We start from the raw sequence: 17587 nt of genomic DNA, 5'->3' as shown, positions 1-17587 counted from the left end.
ACAATATTAACTTAAAAATTGTATTTTGACACATTTTGTCTTTGACAAATATTGCGCTTCCTGTGATTTGAAAATTGCAGTAGGTTATATTGCGATTTCGATAAAACTTCGATAAATTGTGCAGCCCTAGTCCTCGACCAAAGAAATTCTTAGTCGGCTAACAGTCTTGCGATTTTGTTGACTAAATGAATTAGTTGATTCAATCAACAGATTTGTAAAAACTGAGTTTCTCCACAAAGAATCATACAAAAGCACCACTTTAAATCTTGTGTTTACCTGATATGTGCTCATAAGTTTCTTGGAAAAAAGCATAAAAAAACAACTAATCAACTAAAGAAATCTTAGTCGACTAGAGACCAAAATTACCGATTAGTCGACTAATCGACTAAGACGAGGCAGCCCTAAAGTAAGGTAAAATAAGTCAACGTTGACTTTTGGTTTTTTATGCGAGACACAGCGTCTCCTGGGTGAAAGTCCTGCGTTTGTTTGAACCATCTCCGTATGTGGACTTTGTCGCTCTTTATACTATGTCACTCCTGAGAGGCAGCCTTGCACGTCCTGGCTCACGATTACGTGGGTTACATACAAATTATAGTACATTACTTTTCGTAGGGATAAGTACTAAGAGTGAATGAGAACATCCTGCACAAAGTGTTGTTGTCATCTTTTGACAAGAATGTGATGTTAGATCAGCTTCACTGCTGCTGTTGTGTCACAGAGCAACTTGTTAGTTCAGAGAAAACACACCCGTAACACTGATGGCTGAATGCACAAGGAGCCTCACTTACTAATAAAACTGTATTTGTGATTCCCGCCCAGGTACTCCTCCGAGTCCATCACACGGCTCATTACACCAAACCTGTCGAGCTGGGCAAAATGTCTAAAAATATCTTGACATTTGATCTCTCTAAGATCTGGAAAGATCAAGGCTTGATGAGGAAGCAAAGAATGATGGGTTCTGGAGCACATGGTTATATAGTAAGAGCTTTTTAATAAAGTGCAGTAATTAAGCTCTTACTATAACAGCGTGCCCCCGTGGCTTAGGGATCAAGACGCCAAGCATGAACCACTGTTGCATCAGTCCCTCCCTCATTTTCTGTTATCTCTCTACTGGTGCTATCTAATAAAAGATATTAAATGCCCCCCACCCCCCAAAATAATAACACACGAAACTAGTCCCACGTTATTAGAAAAATGTATATTTCCTCTAATGAACTCTGGTGTAACAGTTAAGGTCTTACCATAATGCTGCCTTCTTCTTGACTTTGTGATCTACATTGCTGGCCTGTAGCAGCGTCCATTCATCTGTCCATAACTGTAAATATATGATTAATAAATAAGCATTAAAATCACCGCCGTGTTAATAACAACGACGCCTAGTGGCCTAAATAAGGTATCTCCAACATTATCATAATATATGAAGTTGTTCCGATATCGATACCAGTGTCGGAAATGCATCCCCTACTGCCCAAAATTCGGGATCGGGTATCGTCGAGTACGCCAGTCTATGCAACGATCTGCTACTATAATGTATTAACCCAAATCAACTTGTTTAACCAGAAATTAATTCTTCTTCGCTGCTCCAAAACAGTAGCCTTCTCTTTGCCGTAGCCATGGATGTATCATGACTGCCACTGGAAACTACTGTTTTAGAGCAGCGACAAAGACCTGATTGCAGGTAGTTTGTCACAGCTGTTAAATAATTCCAAATAATAATTACATTATAGTAGTATATTAATAATACAAAATAATATTAAGAATAAACATCAAGAATAAATTATATTATTATTATTATTATTATTATTATTGATAATAATAATAATAATAATAATAATAATAATAATAATAATAATAATAATAATAATAATGATAACAATAATAATAATAATATAATAACAATAATAATAATATTATAATAATAATAATAATAATAATAATAATAATAATAATAATAATAAAAAATAAATAAAAAATCCAAACAAGATATTTTTTTAATCACGCTGGTATCAGAAGTTCAGGTATCGGAATCGGTATCAGGAACGCGAAAAATGGTATCGGAACATCTCTAATAATATATACAAAAAGTTTATGATAAAAGAAAACAGTGTATGAATAAGTTTATGTTTTTCTATTGCACATGCTCATTTAAGAGGCGTTGTTTCCCACAGAATGATAACAACCAAAGAGCACTGGCTCCGAGCCATCTGGATCATCCCATCAGCCAGAGAAAAGCCTGAAATCTAGGAGTACAAACAGTCCACATAAGGTATTGTCAGCATTGTTCTATATTTACTGCTGCCGTGCAGTGATAACTTATACCGTAGGCCATATATAGTACATTTCATTAAGATATGATTATGCAGCAGGTCGTTAATATAAACTAGATCCAGGTGAGAATGCTAAGGCCTGGAGGTTTGGCAAAGTACGGCTAATCTAATCTCACTTTATGAACTATAATATTCTGGTTCCCTCCCGGGTCTTCTTGCTGTGCACGATTACAGTTCAATGCTCTGGAATATATGTAGTGTTCATGTCTGCCATCTGTTGTGTAACACATTCTGATACATTACTGTTAGTCATTCAAATCAATGCAAAAACCCACAAACAACGCTGGCTGCCTTCCAGTAACTGAACACCAGATTTATGCTGCAGTTTAATAACACATTTAAGTAGAGATATGCAATACTGACACACATGTTAACTTGTGGCAGTTTCTCAGCCTTGAGCTCCGTCCTTCGGCAACTTGGGCTAAACTATATTTTGATATTTGAGATTTTTGAGATTTATTCTCGTAATATTACGACTTTTTTTCTCGTAAAGTTACGACTTTATATATATATGTATTGCAGCTGGTACCATATTTCACCTGTAACTGTAGTGGATCAGTATGCATGCTAAAAACTGCTTTATTTGTGAGTGTGCTGTTGATGTACAATTTAATCCTAATGCATAGCTGGAAATTATGCTCATCTTTATCATATGAATAATTATTTAAAGCCCTAAAACTTTTCTCTTGACAAGGACTCTCTTCCTTTATTTAATTTTTTTTATTTATTTATTTTTTAACATTTAATGTTTTTAAATATATTTTTTATATTTTCTCTCTTTTACTGTTACAGTATCCTATAATATGAATGTATTATGGAATATTTTGCTATTTAGGCCAGGGCCTAAATGGTTGCATTTCATGAATAAAAAAATAAACAAATTAATTAAGAAATTAATAAAAGCTGCTGTACACATTTTAAACCAGTTGTGGATGGTGGTTAAACAGCCATCCAATTTCCATGCATAGCTGGAAATTATGGTTATCGTTATCATATGAATAATTATTTTCTTGTAAATAATTTGCTTTATTTTGCTAAATATAGGTAGTGCTTGAAAATATGAACACTTTTTCTTTTTTAAAAAAATGCCTAAAACTTTTCTCTTGGCAGGGACTCTCTCCCTTAATTTATTATTGAACATTTTATTTCTTTATATCATTTTATTCCACTTTCTCTCTTTTACTATTGTACTTGAACGTATGAAAGAATTAAAAAAAAAAAACGAAAACTTTTCTCTTGACAAGGACTCTCTTCCTTTATTTTATTTTATTTATTTATTTATTATTGAAGATTTATTATTAGATACTGCTCAATGAAGGACAGAGTTGTTTTGTAAAAGTAATGTTTACTACACTGTGAAAGAAATGAAACTCGCTTTTACTTCACGGACACTAGTTCATGAATCTTGTTATTTCTTTCCTTGCCGTAGAGAACATCTCCAAGGATCCTTCAGCTAAAGACTGTCCTTCAGAAACTACTCAGAGACGCCTTTCCTTGACCAGAGAGTCTTGAATAAACCTGGACGTATGGTTTTCCCCGAAGTCTGCAGTCAAAAAAGAAAGATTAGAATTCGTTGTGCTCTATGTTATCTTATTCAGAGGACAAGAGCTCACTTGTTCTCATGAACTTCTATAACAAAAAATATGTATTTTTAAAGCTCAGCAACCCCTCTGGAACCTCTTTAAAAAGTTTCTGAATGCAACAACTGTCCAAAGTTCAAAGTAAAACCATCAAATCTAATTATTTTTAGAACTAACATGGCCCCAGGCAGCAGCTGTCAATGAGACTCTGTAATAACAGGAGAAAGACAGATTAAATCTGATGTTAAAGGGATAGAAAAAGCTGATTCAAAAAGGGTAGTACAGTATAGATTAAATTATTAATCTTCAACATAATTACCCATCGGAGAGGCTTCTTCCTTTAACAGTAAAGCTTTGAATTTTTGTCGCTGAATGCAAAAGGGGAGATTAACTTTGCATACCAATAGTAATTGGTCCAATTTATATCACATTATTAAGAATGATTTAAGTTAAATGATTTATATTCAAGGCCGCAGTCTCGTCTGTACTCCGGAGAATAGATCCCACCCATTAGATCACACAGAGAACGTCGGCGCAGTGATCAGAAGTAATGAAAGTCTGTGGGCATCGCTGCAGTAAAGCAAGTTCAGTATGGTGATTAAAAGGCACACACACACAGTTCTATATCATAAAAATGCTAATCATGAATCACATGAATTACTGTTAATCATGGCGGACTGAGTCAGTCACTGAAATGTGTCTTTTTATCTTTGCGCTCCCCTTTAAGCAGAAATCCATATTTATGCAGGTGCAGATGGATGTGATCCAATCTGAAAGATTTGAGGTACTTGTACTGAATATTCAGATTTTCTGCTACTTTATACTTCTACTTCACAATTCAGAGGGGAATATTGCACTTTTTACTCCACTAGATTTATTGGATCACTTTACTTGCTTTGCAGATTCAGATTAACAACATTACGATATTATTATATCAATAAGACTTTATCCCCAGGGGGGAAATTCACAAGCTACCCAGCAGTATATAATGCAATATATTAGGGCTGTCAACCGATTAAAATATTCAAACGCGATTAATCACATGATTGTCCATAGTTAATCGTGATTATTGCAAATTAATCACACATTTTTAATCTGTTCAAAATGTACCTTAAAGGGAGATTTGTCAAGTATTTAATACTCCTATCAACATGGGAGAGACAAATATGCTGCTTTATGTAAATGTATGTATATATTTATTATTGGAAATCAATGGACAACACAAATCATTGACAAATATCGTCCAGAAACCCTCACAAGTACTGCATTTAGCATAAAAAATATGCTCAAATCATAACATGGCAAACTGCAGCCCAACAGGCAACAACAGCTGTCAGTGTGTCAGTGTGCTGACTTGACTATGACTTGACCCAAACTGCGTGTGGTTATCATAAAGTGGGCATGTCTGTAAAGGGGAGACTCGTGGGTACCCATAGAACCATAGTTTTTCCTCACAAAAATTTAGCGCAAGTTTGGAGCGTTATTTAACCTCCTTCCCGGTAAGCTATGACATGGTTGGTACCAATGGATTCCTTAGGTTTTGTAGTTTCATATAATACCAGTATCTTCACCCTAGCTTTAAAACTGAGCCCACTACAACCTCCGATCAATTGCATTATCAGAATCAGAAATCAGAAAGGTGTTTATTGCCAGGTGTAAGGGGTATACACGAGGAATTTTCTTTGGCTTATTGGTGCGAGGCAAACAGTATAATAACAAAGAATAGATAAACGTTAGAATAAAATAAGAATAAAAAATGTACAATTTACAAAATAAGCTATAAAATAAACATGGTATAAACAGATAGTGCAAATATTGTCGGTGTGCAAACAAAACAATCAGGTATCAGAGGGAGAGAGAGGGAGAGAGAGGGATACTGTAGGGGGTGGTATTGAGAGTGTATGAGAGAGGGGGAGAGTCAGTGTCGGGGTAGGGGGGTAGGGGGGGGGGGGCCGTAGTGTGTGTGTGAGGGGGAGACAGTCACAGGGGGGCGGATGGGTTGTTGGAGTGCCCCACTGCCATGGGGAAAAAACTGTTTTTGTGGCGTGAGGTTTTGGTCCTGATGGACCTTAACCTCCTGCCAGATGGTAAAGTCTGAAAGAGATGGTGTCCAGGATGGGAGGGGTCGGCCACAATCTTCCCTGCCCTCCTTATGGTCCTGGAGGTGTACAGCTCCTGGAGGGAGGGAAGGTTGCAGCCAATCGCCCTCTCTGCAGCACGGATGACCCGCTGCAGCCTGGCCTTGTCCTTGGCGGTGGCAGCGGCAAACCAGACGGTGATGGAGGAGGTGAGGATGGACTCGATGATGGCCGAGTAGAAGTGCACCATCATGGTCTGTGGCAGGTTGAATTTATTCAACTGCCTCAGGAAGTACATCCTCTGCTGGGCCTTGCTGGTGAGGGAGCTGATGTTCAGCTCCCACTTGAGGTCCTGGGCGATGGTCGTGCCCAGGAAACGGAACGACTCCACCGTGTTAACTGGGGAGCCGCGCAGGATGAGGGGGGGGAGCGGGGCTGAGTTCCTTCTGAAGTCCACTGCCATCTCCACTGTCTTCAGAGCATTCAGCTCCATGTGGTTCTGGCTGCACCAGGATGCCAGATGGTCAACCTCCCATCTGTAGGCAGACTCGTCACCCTCGGAGATGAGGCCGATGAGGGTGGTGTCGTCTGCAAACTTAAGGAGCCTGACAGATTGGTGTCTGGAGGTGCAGCCGTTGGTGTACAGGGAGAAGAGCAGTGGGGAGAGAACGCAGCCTTGGGGGGCACCGGTGCTGATGGTCTGGGTGTCGGAGACTTGCTTCCCCAGCCTTACGTGCTGACTCCTGTCTGTTAGAAAGTCTGTGATCCACCTGCAGGTGGAGTCAGGCACGCTCAGCAGGGAAAGCTTGTCCTGTAGCAGAGCTGGGCTGATGGTGTTGAATGCGGAGCTGAAGTCCACAAACAGGATCCTGGCATAGGAGCCAGGGGAGTCCAGGTGCTGGAGGATGTAGTGGAGGGCTAAATTTACTGCGTCGTCTACAGACCTGTTGGCTCTGTAGGCGAACTGCAGTGGGTCCAGCAGGGAGTTGGTGATAGTCTTATTGACAGCCTTATAATATATATATAAAATATATATAATAGATCCAAATTTGCAGTCATTTGCAGCTGAGATACTAAAGTGATGAACACATTAATGCATCAATAATCATAATCCAATAATATATTATATACACTATTCTAAAATGGGCCATTCTGCAAAATTAGTACTTTTACTTTTGGTACTTTAAGTATATTTTGATGCTAATACTTTTACTTAAAGGTACAGTGTGTAGAATATGGCGGGATCTAGTGGTGTGGTTGCAGATTGCAACCAACTGAGTACCTCTCCTCTCACTCGTCCTTTTCCAAGACTGCGGTAACATGAGCCGAGGTAACGCCGTTCTCCTCGCTCAGAGGACATCCTTACCATAATTACACAACTTTAGGAGCACCGGAGGTCAGACGGCGGCTGGAGGTACCATGGTTTTGTGTTCGGTGGCTCACGTTACCGCAGTTTCACAAGGTATTTCCACACTGTAGTATTACTACTTAAAAGATCTGATTACTTCTTCCACCACTGATTTAATCCAACCGTGTTCGTGTGATTTGACAGATGTTTTGCTCCAGACCCGGAGCACTTAAGGAGATTAAAAAGAGACTATAAGGTCAGGTAGATACAAGCACGTCAGTCACCTGCGTGTCATATGTCTTACTAACACCTCAGAAATGTCTTTGTGCCTGATGAGAGGCTTTCAGTGTGTGAGCTTTCATCCTTGAGCAGACTCAAAGTGGTTGGAGAGTAATTGTAATTGTGGTCCAGCAGATGAAATTACCGCATACTTCAGGAAGCACTCGTAATGACGTGCAGTGACGGGAAGAAGAACACTCAAGAGTCTGCACACATTCCTGGGCTGGAGTAAGAAATACTGATGTCATTAATCCACAACCTGCAGCGTCACCCCACGCCTCAAAGAAATGTTTGATTAGACACCAAAAGCAACAAAATGTGTTATTTATTTTCCCCAGTTTTGTTTTATTTAACCTTCATTTAACCAGGATAAATCCCACTGAGATTAAAAACCTCTTTTTCAAGGGAGTCCTGGCAGATAGGCGGCAGCTAGTTTAAGCACCGACGCCTCAACGATTCTGTCTCAAGATCTTTCAAAATGGATTTAAAGACATCAAAGACATCAAATTATGGCGTTTTAAAACATTCTGCAATATGTTCCAGTCTGAGGGTTGTGTTATAGCCCTTGTCCCTCTGTACGAACATTTGGTACAGACAACATATAAAAGTCCAGAGACCGCAAAGAGTACTGTCCAGCACTCTCATGTGAAATATAAATAGGATTGGAGTGGCCCAAGAATTGCCTTATATAAAAGTATACCAGTGTGTGCGCCAGCAGGTTCCAGGTTTTTAATTAATTTAAAGGAACAGTGTGTAACATTCAGGGCGATCTATTGGCAGAATTAGAATAATATTAAAATGTTTTCTTTAGTGTATAATCACCTGAAAATAAGAATCGTTGTGTTTTTGTTACATCAGAATGAGCCGTTTATACCAGCCTCATTCCCAGGGCGTCAAATACCAACGCTTTGTCACAGCCATCGGCGTTCAATACCACCGCGTAAGGCACCCCTTAGTGCATGTATGAGACACACCGGGCGTTCCTTTAAGTATAATGTAAACCCATCCGCGGCAACAGTAAATGCCCCGAGAAAGTGCACCAGAAGTGACTGTAGTGATGTAGTTTAAAGAGTGAAAAGACACGTGGTAGAGGAGGTGGATGGGTCCAACAAACACAAACACACTGGTTTTCATCCAGGAGGCCGCTGTTCGTGTTCCGTGCGTCACGTTACAATCAGCTGTTCGTTCGTGTCCTGTGTTCAACGTTCAGTGTCATTTTCACTGTACAAAAATAGGAGTTTAAGTCCAACCATGTAGTTCTTCCCTAAACCTAACCATAGTGGTTTTGTTGCCTAAATGCCAAGGGTAACTATAGTGGTTTTGATGACGAAAATAAAGTGACACCAAGGGGCGTGACAGAGTCTCACAGAGTCGGCCCCCATGTTTCTTCCGCCTAGAACGGACAAACCAAACACTGGCTTAGAGAAGGCCATTCACATTATTGCGCCTGCCACCATAGTTCTCCAACACGCTTGGCACACAGGAGAAGTTTCAGTCGGTTGCAATCTGCAACCTCACTGCCAAATGCCGCCAGATCCAACACCACACTGTACCTTTAACCGTTCAATAATAATTCCTGGAAATATTGTTTCAAAGCCTTCACTAATTCTAGGGAGAAAATATTAAATCCCTTGTTTTGTTTTACTCTAAACACACTGAGATTTAAAAGATATTAAGACTAAAAAAAATAGATCATAATCAGCCTTAAAAACCTCCACCATGTGAAGCCTAAATTGCGCCCTGCTCCCCTTAGTTACTGTTGCTACACCTGTCAAGCTTTTCACTCTATTCCACATATTTACAGTCACAAACACCTTTCCTCCTCTCTCTTCTTCTTCTTCTTCTCAGCATCTTCTCCTCCCTTTGCATCTTCTTCCTCCCCTCCTGTTTACCCCCGTGGAGTACACTCACACATGGTGAGTTAATAAAAACACCTCAGAAGCTAACACACCCACAGACACCCACTGTTGGGAAACAATAGAACTGGCTGTCCTTGAAGAGGGAAAATAAAACAAAAATAACACAAAGCCAGCACTAAATGCTCAGTAAGCCCTAGGTAATTAATTAAGAATGTTCAGATTTAGTCATGGCTTAATACCCGGCAGTGCAGTGCTAAATTGCTGCGAAGTGAAAGCTAATTAGGCCTGTCTCTTAAGCCGTGATGTGTTTTATTTATGACTGCATTTCTGGAGCTTCTTCTCAATTTATGCGACACTACCATGGTGACCGGCGAATTTTACGCCGCTGGATTCAAACTCCGGATGTCACAGAGCAATCATAAATCTTATTATTGGGTGGAATGAGTATGTTAATAATGTAAAACAAGAGCAGTTTATGAATATTCATGGCTCCCGTGATAGATCTGGGTAAGGCGTTATAGTTGGCTTATAGCTCCGCCCTGGGCAGACAGCTCATTCTTAAAAGCTCTTCATCATCTGAAGGTGTCACCACAGACGGTCTCATCTGTAAAAGCTCTAAAGTGGTTTTCAGTCTCCAGTCAAACAGTTTGGGGACTGTGAGACTCGGTTTTATTCATTTCAAGTGTTTGTTCTAGTTTATTAAAGGGATAACAGCAGCCAACAATCAAATATAAGTCAATATCTGCTCTCGCTGCTTGCTGTCAGGTAACACAATCTGACTTTTGAGCTGGAATAACCACCGTGGCCTGCAGGAGAGCATTGAAGCTGCTTTAAACATTCAGTCTCAAACTCGGTGCCGACTAATTTGGAAAGATGTTGGACAGAATTTGTAGATGAGATGACAAAGAGTCGCAGAAGTTACTCATAAAAGGAGTGAAAATTAGCCACCAGGGTGTCATGTTTCCATCACTGCCGATCGGAGCCAGAGCCGATAAACACCCGTGACTACAGCAGAGTTATTTGTCGCAGGAATGAATGCAGATTGTAACCTTTCCCACTAAAGACAAAAGCCAGATGTTAGTGGGTTTTTTGTCCAGTGGGAAGGGGGCTTCACTGTGTTGACAAGCCATTGTCGATCAAAACACCCACACAGTATACTGATGAGTTCTTGTCTCATAATAACGAAGGATGTTTTCTTTTCTTCCAAACTTTGATTGACGTTAATTTAGTCATGAATATTTAATGTAATCATAAAAAAAACCACAAGATTTGAAACCAAGTTTTGAGGGGCTTTAAACCAGAGCGTCTAGATCAGATCTTGTGGACCATAATTAGGGTTGAAGATTTAAAGGCACGTCTATTAGTGGTATAAACATCTAGATCCAAACAAGCATCGACAGTCCCTAAAGGCCCAGAGGACTGTTCTCCATATACAGTAGGAAGGAAGGAAGGAAAAAGAACCAGGATTATGGGTCGTCGTGCGAAATCCAATGAAAAAACTCGCTGCCCGACAACCTATCCAAACCTTAACTATTCAAGATCAATGCCTAACTTTAACAATCTCGCGAGAGGTTCCCCAGTTTGCGGGCTCCCTTATAGCCACTACCAGGATTATGCTGGTGTAAAACGGTTTCATGTTTACATAGTTGATTGTGTTTGATTGGATAGTCTACTGGCACTACAAATGTTTCTTAGCAACCAATTGGTTGAAGGTTCAACCTGATTTAGTAAGTCACTGGTTTGAAACTAGCGAGTAGTCGTTAAGAAGTTAGGAAAGACGTTACACACAATCTCAGAGAAATGTACACAGGGTTTGGTTTCTAATTATTTTTGTTTGACTATGGAAAGCAAAACATGTTATTTGTGTCATATCAACATCCCAACTCGTCACATACTGCCGCTTTGTCACGTCCCTTAGCATCACTTTAGGTTTAGGCAACAAAACCACTTAGTTGGGTTTAGGAAAGAACTACATGGTTGGGCTTAAAACTACTACTACTACTACTACTACTACTACTACTATTACTACTACTACTACTACTACTACTACTACTACTACTACTACTACTACTACTACTACTACTACTACTACTACTACTACTACTACTACTACTACTACTACTACTACTACTACTACTACTACTACTACTACTACTACTACTACTACTACTACTACTACTACGTGTCAGAGGGTAGAGCAGGTCGTCCACCAATCGGAAGTTCAGTGGTTCAATCCCGGGCTCCTCTGGTCACATGTCCAAGTGTCCTTGAGCAAGATACTTAACCCCAAATGGCTCCCGAAGGCTGCACCATCGCTGTGTGAATGAGTATTTAGATTAGATCCTGATGGGCAAAGTACAGTGTACAGCGAAAATGACACTGAAAGTTGTGAGAAAAGAAAAATTCAAATGCTAATTTTAGTATTGCAGTTTTGATGTATAGTTTGCAGAGAAATGATTGACATGTAGATTTATACATCGCTACCGTGCTGCCACAAACAAACATATAATCAACGTACTGCACAGTGTGTTTTGCTTCATACCACATCTATTTCTACTTTTAACAAGACTTCAGCACATATGTTTTTCCTGTGTTTGGCAGAGCAGCCATTAAGCAGGAGTCTGACCTTAGGAAGGTCTACCAGTACCGTCTGAGAGCCCCACAGTGCATTACAGTGACAGCACAGCAGCTTCAAGGGGACTCTGTCTCCTGTCACCAGGCCTGCCCTTGGCTTCCTCAGTTAGTTTCACAAACCCCGTGGGGTATCCAGAGCTCATAATTAATTGATCCAATTCTTGTTTGGTTCTATTTATAGTTAACCGCTTCAGTAACACTTCCTTTCTTCCCTCCTACATGAAACACTCAACACTCGTGACCCGGCTCATCATTATCTAGTCGAACTGTGTCAATGTCACAGCGGGGCGGCTGAGACACAAATCTATGGTTTGTTGTGTTTTATCTCGTCCCTGATGCGGTCACATGCACAGAAAAACAGAGCACACGCGGGGGGAGCCTCACGACATGGAGCATGCATATTTTAAATGCTCAATCTGAGTAGATGGCATCGCCACGTGTTCTCTCGGTTGCTAAGGGCTCCACGGGTGGAGGGGCGCTGCCTTTCTGGCAGGACGGGGGTCGTCATCCATATTGAATGATGTTGTTGGTTGTGTGGCGGTCATGTGACGTGCTGCCTGCCCACCAGAGTCAGCACAAAGTTTTCATGGAGTCTCGATGAAAGAAAATCAAATAATCAGAGTTAGGGTTCGTTGGTATTCATGATTTTTCAGAGGGTGATATGATCATAAGATTTTCTCTGACTCCTTTCATTTGAAACACACACAGTAATAATGGCAGCTGTATGACGAGTGGTGGAAGAATGCATTTAAAGGTGCAGTGTGTAGGATCTGGTGGCATCTAGCGGTGTGGTTGCAGATTGCAACCAACTGAAAACTCTCCCATGTGCTAAGCGTGTAGCAGAATTACGGTGGCCGACGTGAAAACGTGAATGTCCCTCTCTACAGTCAGTGTTTGGTTTGTCCGTTCTGGGCTACTGTAGAAAAAAGGCAGCCGGCTCCGTGAAGAGGACCTGCTCCTTATATAGATATAAACGGCTCATTCTAAGCTAACCAAAACACAATGATTCTTATTTTCAGGTGATTATACACTAAAGAAAACATACTTATTATTAATTTATTCATTTAATTAATTTGTTTTAACGCCCCTAATTTCATTAACCCAATCTTTTGGAGGTTTTAGAGGGTTCAGTTTTAAAGCTGGATACTGGTTTCATATGAAACTAGAAATGTCATAATAGCTTGTGGTGAAGGAGGTTAAATAACGCTCCAAACTTACTCTAAATTTTGGCGCGAAAAAAATGGCATGGCCATTTTCAAAGGGGTCCCTTGACCTCTGACCTCCAGATATATGAATGTAAATGGGTTCTATGGGTACCCACGAGTCTCCCCTTTACAGACATGCCCACTTTATGATAATCACATGCAGTTTGGGTCAAGTCATAGTCAAGTCAGCACACTGACACACTGACAGCTGTTGTTGCCTGTTGGGCTGCAGTTTGCCATGTTATGATTTAAGCATATGTTTTATGCTAAATGCAGTACCTGTGAGGGTTTCTGGACAATATCTGTCATTGTTTTGTTTTGTTAATTGATTTCCAATAATAAATATATACATACATTTACATAAAGCAGCATATTTGTCCACTCCCATGTTGATAAGAGTATTAAATACTTGACAAATCTCCCTTTAAGGTACATTTTGAACAGATTGAAATGTGTGATTAATTTGCATCACCCTACTGATGTAAAAGTTTGATTTGATTTATTCAATTGCACATAAAAAAGAACATCAACAAAAAAATAAAACTAAAAAAAGAATATGCAAGGGAAACCAAAAACCTCAAAGGTTTATCACAGGTCTTCCCCAGTTCTGATTAAAATAATCAAATCAAATAACTGATTAAAATTGTTGATAAAAATAATTAGTTTCGGAACATAAAGTCATTATATCCTGTAAAATAAAAAAAAGTCTCACAAAGATGAGAAAAGTAATATGAAACTAAATTATCATAATAGAAAAAAATCCAAGAAAACAAGTAAAGCTAGTACTGAAATATTATCAAAAAAGAAAAATGAAAAAGCATCAAAGTAACTCGTTCTGCAGAAAACATGTTACCCGTTAGTCAGTGGTGGAGGAAGTACTTAGTTCCTTTTCTTGCATAAAAGTATTAATACCACACTGTAAAACTAAAACTAACTAAAATTAGCAAAATGTAATGAAAGTATGAAAAGTAAAATATACTATACTATGACTTTTTTGTACATTTTTCGACATACTATACTATGACTATTCAATGCAGAAAGTGAGTGAGTGTTATACTACTATATATTAGATTTGTATTACTCATACACATGAATGTGTACGCAGCATTTCACTGTAGTTGGTTGTAGTGGAGGTGTGAATGAGGAGGCTGTACAGTGTTCAGTGTACATGAACAGACTGTGCAGTAAGTAAGATATAGAATACAGAAATCATGTGGGAGAGTAACGGTGTAATGAGCAGCAAAAAAAATATGTCTTAATCTTCTGCTACTCATTAGGGAGTTGCACTGATTGCAGATATACATATATTTGCAGTCATTCCTGTGCACACATACTGTTAGCTCCAACACTTATCCTACATGTTGCATATTTTCCTGCATAAAACACACTGTAGAAATGTGTGTACAGTTACCAATTAGACTATTATTACCTTTGCTACCCATGTGCTAAAACATATTTCATTTGTACAGTCAGTATTTTTGTGTTTTCAATTGTAGTACTATGTCAGTGACTTCCAGGAGACTGTAAATGTGGATGTGCTTAAATGAGTGAATGAGCGTAGAAGAGAAAAACCTCTGAACAAAACAACAAGAGAAAAAGACCAATAATCTCTCCCTGGCGGCGTTCCTATTTATAGGGGGTGAATGTCGCTTCACATTAAGGTCACTGGTGGCCATTTGCTGCCCTCTGCTGGAAACAGACAGTTTGTAGTTGTAGTAATAGTATTTTTTTTTTTTTTTTTTTACAGTATTCTGTGAACCAGCTTCTTTATATTTTATCAAGAATATTACTATGAACATGTAGTAATGCTTGGAACTGTTGTCACACTGTACTACATACATATTATTGTGCATTATATGCATCAAATCTTCACATGTCACAGAATATAATTCAATTAATTGCACCATGAATTCACTTCACAAATCCACATCTGCCCGAGGCATCGGCCTCTTAAAGCTCATATGACATAAATAAGAATATGAAAATGCAAGACAGTGCACATGCATCTTGAGGGGAGGGGTAATCAGGCTTCAAATCTATTCAATTACAACATTTAATTAAATAAAGTAACATTTCATAAAAGAGATAATTACACATAAACATGCCTCTCTGTCCTTCACTGAATGGTCGTTATATAAATGGACATAATGAGAAATTTTAAGTGCTTAAGAAAAAAGTAATGTTACTTTGCATTTCATTCAAGGTGGAAACATTCAATTAGATGTCAGACTTTTAAAAAAAACATAGTATAGTATGTAATTAAAATGTAAAAAAGAGAAGAAAAAAAAAAGTACAGTATGTCATAAAAATTCACTATTTATTGACATTTTAATGTAAAAAACAAATGTAATATTATACTATTTTTTAATTACTTTTTTAATATTGTATGTCATTAAAATGTCATAAAAAATGTATATAATATTATATATGCTAAATTACTTTTTTAATTACTTTTTCATAGTATAGTATGTCATTAAAATGTAAAAAAAAAAAAAAAGAAATTCACAATTCTTTGACATTTTAATGTAAACATTGTTTTAATACTATGCTATTTTTAATATTGTATGTCATTAAAATATTATAATAATTAAAATATTTAAAAGTCGATTAGAGTGACCATCAAAAGTCTTATGTCTCAATAACCCAGGATTATATATGAAACTATAAAAATGCTGTTACTCCTCTGAGCTTCATTGTCAATATCACACAAAATAAAAACACTACTTTACACAAACATCATGTTTTTTATGTCAGGGTGCCAGATCTTTGTGTTTCACAGCACTTAATCCAACATGATACCGTTATATTCACTCCAATACCTCGTCATTACTTTCACTTAATCAATGTTTAACAAGCCTCCGGTGTTGTGTAACAGAGCGAGCTGTGTGCAGCACCTGTATCAGCTTGCAATGTCGAAATAAAGACCCGTGGATTACATTTTAGATTTTGAAGCACCAGTTTGCTGGAAGTACAAAGCAGCGAGGTTTAAGCTGTAGGGTTTAGGACAACCATGTCATTTTTATTACAGCTGCAGCAAAACAGCTATTGCAAGGCAATCAGTACGCTCTGTGCACACACTGTACCTGAATGGAATAAAAGTCTAAAGCGTTTTTCAACTGTAAAAACACATTTCTGCATCCCTAAGTTGGCTTTGCCTCGGCTCCAAGCACATCTGATAGCTTTTGTAACATTATTGGCTAAAACTAATGATATCTCACACTACTGAAAGGCTCTTCCAAGAATTTTAAAAAGATGTGGAGCTCTTTAAATTACCTTCCCAGTTATCCCTGAATAAGACCCCATTTTATCTGAGCTGAATGTTTGTGATGTGGTTCCTTGTTGTTGCTGCTATAGAGTGCTACACGAATGAGTCCTAAAACCCAGACATGAGTTATCACTTTACCACTTCCTGTTCCCTCGTCTGGAGGTCAACGGGTTTTTAGTTGCCTGAAAATAAGGTCCTCCGAGACTTTGTGGGTTTCCTCTATCAGCCTGTAGACTGCTTCTTCTTCTAGTGAAGAATGCGGGCCAGTTTCTCCGGGGAAATCCAACGGATGTGACATCATGCGCGATCGCGTTGCGAGTGCCTTTATTTTCAGGGCTAGTGCTACAGGGCTAACAGCGTGCAATCATAGCTAAAGTTCGGTTAGCGCATGGGACACCGACCCGCAATGATTTATACGTGTAAAAAGTTACAAACAGTCCCTTTAAAGCCACAAAAAGGCGGGAGGATCCTACAGGTTTCAAAGCCCTTCAAAGGCTCTCATCATGTAACTATTAAAGGGACTGTTTGTAACTTTTTAAGCGTATAAATGTAGCGGGTCGGCACACATGCGTGTTCGCATATGCGCGCTCGCGTGTGGCCGGAGCCTCGTCTCCGCTGCTTGCTCTCCTTCACTCAGACAGCGCGCGCGTCCTCGCTGTCTCGCTCCACCTCTAAACGTGAACGCGCGCTCACTCCACACTGCAGAAGAGTTAGTTTAGCTCTGAGAATATCTAGTGAATGTAGAGTGGACGTTTGTGCAGAAATAAATGCTGCAGCTCCTCCAGACCAACAGAGGTTTTCCGTGTCTTGTGAAGTGACGGGGCTCCTCAACGAGTTACGTTATCGTCTCGTTACCGACCGGGTGCCGGTGTCTTCGGCTGCCGGCTGCGGTCGGGAGGCGATAACGTAACTCGTTGAGGAGCCCCGCTGCTGAAGCCTGCGCTGAGCAGGAAAAGCCAACACTAGGATCAGCATTGATTCATGGAGAGACCTTCGTCTGGTCAGCTAACAT

The 17587-nt window shown here is 39.3% G+C and overlaps 1 protein-coding gene across 2 annotated transcripts in view; it reads right to left on the bottom strand.

The window, feature by feature from the left end:
- Positions 1–17587, bottom strand: part of thrab (thyroid hormone receptor alpha b) — a 300247-nt gene that overhangs the window by 249458 nt on the left and 33202 nt on the right. The window lies entirely within an intron of this gene.

Source organism: Sebastes fasciatus, chromosome 20 (assembly GCF_043250625.1).
Source record: "Sebastes fasciatus isolate fSebFas1 chromosome 20, fSebFas1.pri, whole genome shotgun sequence".
NCBI lineage: Eukaryota > Metazoa > Chordata > Actinopteri > Perciformes > Sebastidae > Sebastes > Sebastes fasciatus.
Note: the sequence above shows the minus strand (reverse complement) of the source record. Positions and strands in the feature narration are given on the sequence as shown.